This window comes from Amblyraja radiata, chromosome 21 (genome assembly GCF_010909765.2).
Source record: "Amblyraja radiata isolate CabotCenter1 chromosome 21, sAmbRad1.1.pri, whole genome shotgun sequence".
Taxonomy (NCBI): domain Eukaryota; kingdom Metazoa; phylum Chordata; class Chondrichthyes; order Rajiformes; family Rajidae; genus Amblyraja; species Amblyraja radiata.
Window position 1 is genome coordinate 14,577,511 of NC_045976.1, and position 13,750 is coordinate 14,591,260.

At 43.3% G+C, this 13,750-nt stretch overlaps 1 protein-coding gene across 4 annotated transcripts in view; it reads right to left on the reverse strand.

Moving 5' to 3' along the window:
* kif21a (kinesin family member 21A) overlaps nt 1–13,750 on the reverse strand; it is a 116,532-nt gene that overhangs the window by 90,895 nt on the left and 11,887 nt on the right. The gene's annotated exons all lie outside the window — the stretch shown is intronic.

Genomic DNA, 13,750 nt, shown 5'->3' on the forward strand with positions numbered 1-13,750 from the left:
CTCACTAGATACCTGCCTCTGCCGAGCACAGACTATAACCTCACGGCCTGCATATCTCTCAACATATCAGAACCAAACCAGGATCAACATGCAGAAGTACATGCTCGGAATAGAACTAACCTAATGTAATGAGGTGCCAGCTCAGCAAAGCTGCTACACTGGACTGCAAGAACAGAGCAAAATAAATGAAAAAAAGGAAAGAAAAAAGAGCAAAATTTATATATTTTTTATAGATGGTTGGCTCTAGATTACAGGTACTAAATAGAAGACTGAAACATTTGCAACCATGTCCAGCCATTAACTGCTGCGTGAAGATGCATCTTGGCTTTCTCCCAACATCCCCATTGTCAAAAATGCCAGCCAATTTGATTTGCTTCACATGACATCAAACAAATTTGTACCTAGTCTACTTTAATTCAAATATAACAGTATCGCTGCATTGTCAAGAAATGCAGATCAAGCACAATCTTACCCAGATTATAGAGACGGCTCAAGGGGCCATTTTGCCTGCTACTGTTCCTGTGTTACTCTGTTGATAAGACCAATGCAAATTCCAATCTGCACTTTTAAAATTAGAACTTAATTCTGTTTCAGTTCAATGGAACTTTGAAACAAATATTTGTTGTTGCACAGAATACCCAAAATTGTGTTCTAGAATGGCTTTATTGAAGTAATACGATTATATTTTGCAGTCTAAAAAGTCTGAGGAAGTGCACATTTTTTTGCAATGACATTACTAAAGCAAAAGACAACTGGAAATTTCTAAAGAGGTCATCTCATAGAGGTGTATAAAATCATGAGGGGAATAGATTGGGTGAATGCAGGGTAAAAGATTCAAAGTCTAGAGGGAACAATCTTAAAGCGAAGGGAAAACAATTAATAGGAATCTGAGGGGCAATTCCCCCCCCCCCCCCACATACAGAGTGGAGAGTATATAGAACGAGTTACCAGAGGCAGTTGAGGCAGGTACAATAATAACATTTAAAAAAACATTTGGACAGGTTCATGATTTTAAAAAGTTTGCGGGATATGAGCCAAATGCAGGTAAATGGGACTATCTTAGAAGGGGCATCTTGATCAGCATGAACCAGTTGTAGTGAAGGGCCTATTTCCGTTATATGACACTATGACTCTTCCTATAATTGATACTTGAATCTGATTAATGTACGTCTAAAACTACACACAAGAACATTAGATTTAACATACCCAGCTGTTTATAAATGGTTGATAGAGTCCAAGATGAAAGATCAAATTTTTGACAATGTAAATCGGATGAAAAGATAAATCCGATATGTTGCTCGATATCAATCCCAAGAAATAAACTATCTTGATAAGACCTCCTATCTTGCTTTTTGATGTTCCCTGCTTCATGGTTATTTTAAGCGAGTCAAAACACCAGACTAAATTCTTTTTTCCCCAAACTATTGAGAGGAAAATGCTCCAATTGTGAGAGTTGTTCAGTTCATATCCACCGGGTGACGCCAGCAATGGCTGCCTCGCCAACAGTCCTGTCCTGTCTGTCCTGTCCTTCTTTGTGTTTTAATAATATGTGTTAAATGTATGTTTTTACTGTTCTTTAGCTTGTTTAATGTGGAGGGGTGGGCGAGGAGAGGGAAGTTGGGGGAAACTTATTCTAATCTTTTACCTCGACGGAGATGCGATTTTTTTCAGTATCGTATCTCCGTCCGCACTGTGGCCTAGCATCGAGTTGGCGGCCTCTCCAACCATGGGTGTCTGTGGACTTTAACATTGTGGAGCATGTGGGCTCTGGTTAGAGACAGACTTCAGAGAACTCCAAGCCGCAGGAGCGTCGACCACCCCGACACGAGAGCTTCATATCACCCCGACCGCGGGAGAATAAAGAGGACAGAGATTGGACTTTATTGCCTTCCATCACAGTGAGGAATGAGGGGAATCCACTGCGGTAGATGTTTATGTTAACTTTTAATTAGTTGTGTGTCTTGTTGCTTTCTTTTTTCGTATGCCTGTATGGTGATTCGCATATCATTATACCTTAATTAACACACGTGACAATAAAAGACCTTTGAAATCTTCATTGAGGACGTGAAAACAAACCTCATGATATTTGCAACTAGTGCAAAAACATCATTTCTATTATTTCTTTCAATTTTCTCCTTTACAACTCAAAACTATTGATTGAGAACAATGGCCTGAAAATATTGAGCAGGTCAGGTAGCACCTGTGGTAAGAAACAATTAATGTTTCAATATAATCACTTTGCCAGAACAGGAGGAAAATATAGAAATTAAACGTTTTAATTGGTGGAGAAAGTTTTCATGGTTGGGATAGTGGCAAAAAAAGACTTCCACTTTTTTGACTTAGCTATTTGATTCAAAACATCATGGCTAAGCTCAAAATCACACCTGTAAATATTTTGAAACAAGCTGTTGGATAACAAGCTAGCTTGATCAAGAGCAGGAACTCTTAGCAAACAGTGAGCACATTATACTCCCATTGGTTTTGCTCAATTTCAGTTCAAATTGATCAAATCCAGGAGTTTGGTTTATTATCAGAAACATTCAAACTAAAATGTGTACAAAACATGAATATCACATTATTTTATTCGGATTACATAATTTGTTGGCTATTAAAGCATTGACAAAACACAAAGTAATGGAGGAACTCAACAGTCCAGGCAGCATCTGGGGAGGGCAAGGACAGACCACATGTCAGGCTGGGATCCTTCTTACTCTGATACATTGGTCTGCTCCACATGCATGATGCAAGAAGTTAGGGGGACTTCCAGAGTCCCCATACAGTGTAGCTAGAACTTCAGTGGGAACTGGAGCCGTGGCTTGTTCACTTCAGGATCATCCAGGAGAATTAGAGCAACATAGATAGGAGTGAATTTGAGACGGTCACACCCAAGGTTTAGGTAGAAAGTAGATACCACCAGGAAGGAGAGTAGGTAGAGAGTGCAGGAATCCCCTGTAGTAATTCCCCTGGAAGACAGGGTTACCCATTTATACAATTAGGGGGAATGACCATTCAGGGAAGAACAGCAACAGCTTTCAGGTCTGTGGCACAAAGCCTGGCTCCAAGGCATAGCAGGGAAAGATGAAGGCAGACAGAATGATTGTGATCCGATATTTGTTAGTTTGAGGGTGCAGACAGGAGATTGTCATTGCAAATGAGACTCAAGGATGACATGTTACCTCACAGGTGCCAGGCTCCAGGTTGTCTCAGAGCGGCTGCAGAACATTCTCAAAGGGGAGGGTGACCATCCATTACGGAGACCCGAGTGAGACTGGAGTGGCAGCTCAAAGTTCTAGGATTTTGACATTTCAGTCATGGTGGAGAAGGAGATGAAAGAGGTGACGGAGTTATTTTACTAATCAGGGAGAATGTCAGTGACATACTGGAGGATCAGTCCACTGAGGCTACATGGGTTAAAAAAGACAAAGAGCTGGAGTAACCCACAGGGTCAGGCAGCATCTCTGCATGACATGGATAGGACCAGGAGTGGAATAACCCCGGCCATGGCGGAGGGACAGGCCTTATCACTGAGCACTGAGGAGCTACAGTGCGCTCTGTGTAGGATCAATCCACGCAAGGCTGCAGGCCCGGATGGAGCCCAGGGAAGGGTACTAAAGGACAGTGCTGTACAGCTGGCGGAGGTATTCACAAGGATCTTTAACCTGTCTCTATCTCTGGCAACGGTCCCCAAATGCCTGAAGACAGCTACCATAGTGCCGGTTCCGAAAAAGTCTAAAGTCACCAACCTGAATGACTACTGCCCGGTTGCCCAAACTCCAATACCCATGAAATGCTTTGAAAGGCTGGTCCTCTCCCACATCAAATCCAGCATCCCTGCCTCACTGGACTCTCATCAATTTGCATACAGGGCAAATAGATCAACAGAGGATGCCATCTCTCTGGCTCTTCATGCTGTCCTGACTCACCTGGAAAGACAGGGCATGTACGTGAGGATGCTCTTCATAGACTATAGCGCTGCATTTAATACGGTCATCCCCACCAAACTCCACCAGCTAGGCCTCAGCGCGCCGATAGGCGATCGGATCCTGAATTTTCTGACGGAACGACCGCAGGCAGTGAGACTGGGCCCGCACCTGTCCTCCACTATCACCCTGAGCACCGGCACACCAAAGGGCTGTGTACTGAGCCCCATGCTCTACTCCCTCTTCACACACGACTGTGTTCCTGCATTCGACACCAACACCATCGTCAAGTTTGCAGACGACACAACAGTGATTGGGCTGATCACCAACGGTGATGAAACAAAATACAGAGCGGAGGTGCAGAACCTGGCGGACTGGTGCGCACGTAACAACTTGTCATTAAACACCTCCAAGACCAAGGAGCTGATTATTGACTTCAGGAGGTCACATAATGGAGAATACGCCCCAATCTCCATCTACGGGGACAGTGTGGAGAGAGTGTCCAGCTTTAAGTTTCTGGGCACTCACATTTCAGAGGACCTCACATGGTCCACCAACAGCGCTGGGCTGGTCAAGAAGGCACAGCAACGACTGTACTACTTCCCTCTGGCAGACGTTACAAGGCCTTCTACGCCCAAATCTTCAGACTCAGGAACAGCTTCATTCCCAGAGCTATAGCGGCTCTGAACCGGCCCTGCTGAGTGCCCCCCACCCCCATGGACTGTCTCCCTCGGATGGTCACGTCGCACAGACACATCTGCACTTTAGTCTGTTTGAACTGTTTTGACTATTTTACTGTTGTAATGTTCTTCTTACAAACCATGTTCTCGGGGTATCTAAATCTAAATGTTATTAGTTATTTAAGTTATGACATCGGATGGAAGCTGCATACCAAATCTCGTTGCGCTTATGTGCAATGACTATAAAAGATATTATTATTATTATAGGTGACGTTTCGGGTCAGGACCCTTCTTCAGACTGATTTTGTGGATGGGGTGGGGAGGCAGGATAGCAAGAGAAATGGGTACGTATCTAGGTGGGGTATTCCGGAAAGGGGGGGGGGGGGGGGGGGGGGGTGTAGGATGGTTAGCTAAAATTAGAGAATTCAATATTCATACAGTTAGGACGTAGGCTACCCAAGCTGAATAAGAGGTGCTGTTCCTCAATATGCATGCTGCCTCACTCAATCAAAGGAGGCGGCCCGGGACAGAAAGGAGATGGGAAGGGGAGTTAAAATGCTTAGCCACCAGGAGATTACAAGTGTTCAGCAAAACGGTTGCCTAGTCTACACTTATCACTCATGAAAAGGTCACATCGGGAGCACCAAATGCAGTAGATGAGATGAGTAGATGAATAAAAGTGCATGTGAACATGTCATACCTGGGAGGGCCGCAGAGGTCTCCGAATTGATGTGGTCGTGGATGGATGGATGAGGCAATATGACCACAACTTAACTTCACCTGCAAACAGTCTCATCCAATGTCCTTCCGCAAGTTCCCAACAATTGCTTTCAAAATTGGTCTTGCCCCAGTTTAGGACCTTAACTTGTGCATTAGTCCTATCTTCCAAAATTATTTTAAAACTAATAGAATTATGGTAGTTTGTCCCAAAGTGCTTCCCCAATGACACTTCAGTCACTTGCCCTATCTTGTTCCTGAACAAGTGGTCCAGAAGTATGTCCTCTCTGGAAGACCTCTCGATATATTGACTAAGGAAGCTTTTTTAGACACGTTTAACAAACTCCACCTTATCCAAGCTCATTGCATGATCCAGTCAATATTAAGAAAGTAAAGGGCCTGTCCCACTTGGCCGCATTTGCGCGCCATTTACGCGACCTGGTGGTGTGTGGGTAGCGCGGGACGGGCACATGGAGTGGCGTGGAGGAGTGTGGAGTTGCACGCAATATCGCGCAGCGTTCCAGGATTTCGTTCTGCACGGCCTGTCGCGTAAATGACGGCCAAGTCTCGCGTCTCACGGACAACGTCTCACGTCCAACAGCAGCAGAAGCAGGCAAGCGATCGCCGAGCTCGGTCTGGGGCTCACGGCCGTTGCAGATCCGGATCCGCCCCCACTCCTACTCCCAGAGCGGGGCCAAGACGATTGGAGATAGACACAAAATGCAGGAGTAACTCAGCAGGACCGGTAGTATCTCTGGAGAGAAGCAATGTGTAACGTTTCCGGTCGAGCCCCTTCTTCAGACTGAAGAAGAATCTCGATCCGAAACATCATCCATTGCTTCTCTCCAGAGATGCTGTCGGTCCCGCTGAGTTACTCCTGCATTTTGTGTCCATCTTCAAATGACGTCACGCGCTCCAGATGGCTGCGCTGACGCATGATGACGCGCACGACCGTCGAGCGCCAGTCACTACCGGCCAGTCGCGTAAATGACGGCCCAAGTGGGACAGACCCTTAAGTCTCCCAATCTTGCAAACTCTCTCCAACAACCAAAAATAAAAATATTACATTAAAAGGTAAACTGCTTAATAGTCTAAATGACCTGGATAAGTTAAATATGTAAGAATATCGGCCATGAAGTGTGCAGCAAAAGGAAAGAACTGGGGTTCATAAGCACATAGCGAGAGCATTTACATTTGACTTAAAAGATCAACTGACAAGTGACAAATATGAATCAACCTTTATTTCCTCTATGATGGAAGGCCAGAGGTTCAAGACTCTTTGTAGAACCCACACATATCAAGGACCTACTCCAGTGCAGCAATGAAAAAAGCACTGGCCTGCCTGAACGGTCATCTTTTAGATGTGATGTTTAACCCAAGACCTGCACTGCACTTTTAAGGCATGTTTTAAAGGTTAAACAAAATTATCTCATGCATCATATTCATGCACAGACCTGCTCTCCTCATCCTATTCGCTGCCTCAATATTTTTATCTGTAAAGTATTTTGAGACAACAAAGTTGGAAAATTCACTACCATGGCAAATCTCACTTAAATATATCATATTCCTTTGACATATTGTGCATTCCTGTCCAATTGACACAAGCCTTCCAACTGATACTCTTCCCCCCCATCCATGATGCACAAACAAACCAAACATAAATTTATTTTTTTAAAAGTCTTCTCTATTCTGAACCGGACGATACGAGTTATCCAATACGTGTTTTCCTAATTAAAATATGGGGTTCCTTCAATTAATATTACCTATGTACGTATAAAAGACCTCGTATGAACAACATGGTATATCCTTAGCAACAAACAGCAAATGAATGAGGCAAACAACCATAACCCCACCTGGAAAGCCTCAAAGGGTTAAAATTTAAAAGTGAAGTAGAACTTTGATTTTTGTATGAATGAATGAATACGTTTATTGTCATTGCACAACACTGTGCAACGAAATTCCATTACATCTCCTCCGGTTAAAAAAAATACAAACACGACAACCATTGACACATATGTACACTTATTAGTAAAATAATAAATAAGTATTTTAAAAGAATTAAAAAGAATTTGGCGGCATTTCTTGGAATTACATTTTGCTTCCCCAGTGTTCTCTGTTGGAATTAAGCTCTTTTATCGCACATGGGTAGAAACTATTTTTTAGACCTGAATAGCCTCCCAGAGGGTAGCAGTGTGAAAAGGTGGTTGGCAGGGTGGGATGTGTCCTGCTTGATATTTGTGGCCCGGCGCAAGCATCGGGCCCTATATATATCATCCAAGGAGGGCAGTTGAGTGTTTGTAATGCTCTGTGCAGTTTTTATAATTCCCTGCAGCGCCCTCCTCTCAGCCACAGTACAGCTAGCAAACCACACCAGGATTCCATAGGAGAGGATACTTTCCACGGCGCATCGGTAGAAGGACAGCAGCAGCGGCTGTGAGACGTTTGCTCTCCGCAGAGACCTCAGGAAATACAGCCGCTGATGTGACTTCTTCACGAGAGTGACGGTGTTCATTTGCCATTTGAGGTCCTGGGAGATGTTTATTCCCAGGAACTTAAAGCTAGTGACTCTCTCCACCATGTCTCCTTTGATGTATAAGGGAGCAGGTTCCTCTCTCCTCTTCTTCCTGAAGTCGACGACCAGTTATATTGTCTTTGATGGGTTGAGTACCAGGTTGTTTTTGGTACACCAGACAGTCAGTTTTTGGACTTCATCCCTGTAGGCAGACTCGTCGTTGTTGTTTATCAGTTCCACCACAGTCCTGTCGTCCGCAAACTTGATGATCCTGTTTGTACTGTGTGTTGGTAGACAGTCATAAGTGTATATTGTATACAAGATGGGACTCAGCACACAACCTTGTGGCGCTCCTTTGCTGAGCGTCAGGACTGGGGAGTAATTGGACCCCATCCTGACAGTCTGTGGGCGGTCTGTTAAAAAGTCCTTAATCCATCCGCATGTGTTTGCATTAACACCCAGATCAGACAGTTTGTCCACCATTCTGCTGGGGATGATGGTATTAAATGCAGAACTAAAATCTACAAGTAACATCCTCACATATGAGCCAGGACGCTCCAGATGTGTCAGTGCAGAATGTAGAGCTATGTTGATGGCATCCTCCGTTGACCTATTAGCTCTATATGCAAACTGATGCTGATCCAGGGTGGATGGGAGTGAGGACTTAATGTGGGCCAGGACCAGCCGTTCAAATGTTGTAGCAATACAAGTTATAGCTAGGAACCACAATAAATACTTCAAGCATCTTTGAAAACCACCAAAACAAAGTGCAGGAGGAACTTAACAGGTAAGGCAACATTTCTAGAGGGAATGGACAGATAATGTTTTGGATCAGACCCTTCTTCACACCCTTTTATTTGCAACTCATGAAATAACCATACAGCATATGTCATTTCATTTCAAGTCAATTAATATGGTCATATCTACCACTATGTTTCCACTCTGCAATTGGATCCACAACTTCCTGACCAGCAGACCACAATCAGTGAAGATAGGTGACAAATTATCCTCTACGATAATCCTCAACACTGGCACCACGAGAATGCATTCTCAGCCCCATTATATAGTCCTTATACACTTAAAACTGTACAGTCAAATACTAATCCAAATTCGTAGACGACACCACCGTAGTGGGCCAGACATCAAATAATGACGAGACAGAGTGCAGGAAGGAGATTGAGTGTCATGACAACAATCTCCTCCTCAATGTCAGCAAGACAAAGGTGATTGACTTTGGGAAACGAAGTGGAGATGGTTGGAAGTTTCAACTTCTTAGAAATAAATATCACCAGCAACTTGTCCTGGACCAGCTACACCAAGGAATGGCCAAGAAAGCACACTTTGAAGGCTTAGGAAGTTCAGCATGGCCAAAGGAACCCCCAACAACTTCAACAAATGCATAGAAAGCATTTTATCAGGATGCATCACAGCATAGTTCGTGAATAGCTCCATTCAAGACTGCAAGAAATTGCACCATTGTGGACGTAGCCCAGACCATCATGCAAACCAACCTCCTTTTCCCAACTAAACTTCATGCTGCTTCAGCAAGGCCACCAGCATAATCAAGGATCAATCTCACCCCGGTCATTCTATCTTCTCCCCTCTTCAATTAGTCAAGCGGTACAGAAGTTGGAAAAGGTATACCTCCAGATTCACGGGCAATTTCTTCCCAGCTGTTGTCAGGGAACCGAATGGTCCACTCACAAACTAGAGAGCAGTCCTGGCCATCCCTCTACCTCATTGGAGATCTTTGAACTATCTTTAATTGGAATTTACTGGACTTCATCTTGCACTAAATATTATACCTTTTATTCTGTATCTGTGGGCGGTTTGATTGCAATCATTTAGTCTTTTCGCTGATTGGATAGCATGCAACAAAAAGCTTTTCACTGTACCTTGATACACTTTGCAAAAATAAACCAAAATAAATGTGGTTCTTTTAAATCCACTATTCCAAAGAGTTTTACCCTCATGGATTGGTCTTCCAATGGAAACTTAGCCTTAAAAATTATATTCTTTTTATTAAAATATGCTTTGTAGCAAATGAAAAAAATGATATTCCAAAAGCTGGACAACCAAAAAGCCTTGACACTGATCACTACTGGTCAGCCAGAGTCTGGTCACTGAAAGCAACTGGAAAAACATAGGTATACTGCCACCACAGCAATAATTTAAGCCAGTACTCCAGCTCCAACCCACAAGGAAAATGAAACAAAAATACTATGTATGTAACAAAAAAACTGGCATGAGAGCTGGAAAGAATGAGAAACAAAATGGGGAGGAGGCAAATTCCTGACTCTGGAGGTTGAGGAAAAAATCCATCTTCGAGTGTGGTTTGCATAATTTAAGTATGAGGTTTTGGAAAAAAACAAAGTTAAATGCAGCTTAAGCAAACCGTTTTGTTTTGGTAAAATATAACATTGTTTCTCCAAATGTACAAATTAATATCTCAAAGCATCAGTAACTGTACATTTTCCTCATTATTATTGTGCCATAGGTTTGGGTACATCTCAAAAATATAAAGATGCAATCACTCTGATGGGATTATGCTACAAGCCTCCCAATAGCCAATTGAGAGATAAAGGAACAAATGTGCAGAGATTACAGAAATGTGAAAATGCAACAAGGCTGTCGTAGTGGGTAACGTTAACTTCCCCAATATTGACTGAGATTTCCATAGTGCAATAGGCTTGGATGAGGCTGAATGTGTTAGGCGAGCAAGTGTGGTGCTGGACGAATGGAGATTGGATACAAAGTAAAATAAGTATACGCCTAATGGCATGAATCCTAATAGCATTAACGTACAGATAGATCTTTGGCTTCACGTCCATGGTTCATTGAAAGTGACAACACTGTCAGCTCAGCAGTGGTGCAGCTGGTATGGCAGCTACAGTATCTCACAGCACAGAGTCCTGGAGTTCAATCCTGACCTTGGTTAGTGTCTGTGTGGAGGTTGTACTTTCTTCCTGTGACAGCATGGGTTTCCTCTGGGTGCTTCGGGTTTTCTCCCACATCCCAACGACGTGCGAGTTTATAGGTTAACTGGCCTCTGTAAATTGCCCTGCGTCGGTCGGGAGTGGATGCAAACGTGGAATATTAATAGAACTAGGATGAATGGGTAATCGATGGTCCATATGAATTTGGTGCGCCAAAAATCCTGCTTACATGCTGTATTTTTCCTCATTCAATCAACCAACCAACAAATACATTTTGCGCAGGGCAAGTTTTTTTTAAAAATCAAGAGTTGTGAGTCCCTAGAACGCGTGGCATGGGGCGATGGTGAAAGCAGATATAATTGTGACATTAAAGAGCCCTTGAATATGCAGGGAATGGATGGATAGGGATCACGTGCAGGCAGACGAGATCAACTTGGTATTATATTCGGCAAGGACATTTTGTGTCGCAGATCCGGTTCCTGTACTTTAACTATACTACGTTCTGCAGCTGCTACCTCAGATATTGAGTTATTCTCAAGAAATACCTACCAATTGCCTATTTCCCTTTATAATGCATGTTCCCATCATTAGGGTATCTTTAGGTCTGAAGAAGGGTCTCGACCCGAAACATCGCCCATTCCTTTTCTCCAGAGATGCTGCCACACCCGCTGAGTTACTCCAGCATTTTGTGTCTATCTACCATTAGGGTATCCCTGATTACTAGGTCCAAAATATAATTTTGTTAAACATGAAAAAAATACTGCCAGTTATAAGACCTTTCCATTCAACTGGTAAGTGTTAGCAAAACAGTAATTTCCACCACGCAGGAGAGAACAGCTTCGGGAAAGTTCAGTTTTTCCAATTGAAATTTATTTAGAAAATCCCATGACGTGTCAGCTTCTGCCTAGAACAGTGTATACATTATCCTTTGATGAACAATGCTGCCATTTTTGTTTCAGATAACTGCTGACATCTTGTAACCAACACGTCTGGTCACAAAATATTTCAAATTAATTCCAATTGACAAACGAGAATCAACTACAAAAACAAATATAGAACAATGCTATGTAAAATTTCCTCAAATTTAATTTTACTACCAAATACAATTTCGGCTTGTTATTTGCATCTTATAATATACATTTTTGAATAATCAAATCTTTAAGACAAAGTAGCAAACATATTTAAAACAGTACACACAAAATGCTGCAGTAAATCAGCGGGACAGGCAGCATCTCTGGAGAGAAGGAATGGGTGACATTTTGGGTCGAGACTCTTCTTCTTAAAATAATTTGTTTTTAACCATCTCTCTCCACTTGCACTTCACGCTGCCTCAGGAAAGCAGCCAACATAATCAAAGACAGTTTTCGCCACCGTCATTCCCTCTTCTCTCCTCCTCACCTCTCCTGTCAGGCAGAAGATACAAAAGCTTGAAATCTTGTAGCACCAGATTTTCCCCCCACTGTTATCAGACTACTGAGCAGTCTCCCCAGAAGTCAGACCCCAGTGTCCCGATCTTCCAACCTACATCATTGCAGATCTTGCACTTTTTGTTTACTATAAATGTAACACTAACGCTATATTCTGTACTCTGGTATTTTTCACTTTGCACTACCTGTTGTACGTATGGATGGCTTGAATATACTCTTGTAGATTGACTGGTTAGTACCCAAACAAAGCATTTCACTGTATCTTAATACATGTGACAATAATAAATTAATACCAACACCGTTAGAATTATAAATACCCCTATCAGATCCTTTCGCAACTACCTTTGTCTCAGTTTCTCCATGCTCTATTATAGATGGCCTTCATCCCTGAAAGAATGCGAAAATCTCCTGCATCTCCCCTGAAAACTCTACATTACCACCCCCACCTCACCACTCAAATGTAGCATCTAGCCAATCATTGCTTTATTCAAGAATTATAAAAGCAGAAAAAGATGGAACTACACAGTACTAAGGCAGCATCACTGAAGAGAAATTAAGTTAATATAACAGATCTGATGAAAAGATCATTGTACCATAATGTGAATTCTGTTTCTTTCCCTTTAGATGCTGCTTGACCCAACTGTTTTTCTAAAATTTTCAGCTTTCAATTTTAGAATTCCAGCAGCTACAGTTTCTGTTTTATCAAGGATCAAGGGATGATTGTTACCTTGCTGCTCTTGCAGTCTATAACCATTTATAAATCACAGAATTGCAGGAGCTTAAAAATCAAATCCTCAACTTATCCTCCATTGTTTTTTTTTAATACAGAGAATGCCTGGGATGGTGATGGCAGATACAATAGTGACGCTTAAGAGGCTTTTAGATAGGCACATGGAAATGCAAGGAATAAGGGGATACGGATTATGTACAGGCAGATACGATCAGTTTAACTACGCATCGTGTTTGGCACAAACATTGTGGTTCAGTGCGTGCACTGTAAAGGCCTGTCCCACTTGGCCGTCATTTACACGACAGGCCGGTAGTGACTGACGCGCGATGGTTGCGTGCGTCATCATGCATCCACACAGCCGTCTAGAGCGCGTGACGTCATTTGAAGATAGACACAAAATGCAGGAGTAACTCAGCGGGACCGGCAGCATCTCAGGAGAGAAGGAATGGATGATGTTTCGGGTCGAGATTCTTCTTCAGTCTGAAGAAGGGTCTCGACCCGAAACTTCATGAATTGCTTCTCTCCAGAGATGCTGCCGGTCCCGCTGAGTTACTCCTGCATTTTGTGTCTATCTCCAATCGTCTTGGTCCCGCTCTGGAGGTAGGAGTGGGGCCGAATCCGGATCCGCAACGGCCGTGAGCCCCAGGCCGAGCTTGACGATCGCTTGCCTGCTTCTGCTGCTGTTGGAGGTGAGACGTTGCGCCGCGCCAGGGTGTCCCACTTGGCCGTCATTTACTCTACAGGCCGGTGGCACGCGAAGATGTCGTGCAGAACGAAATCCTGGAGCGCTGCGCGATACTGGGCGCAACTCCACACTCCTCCCCGCCA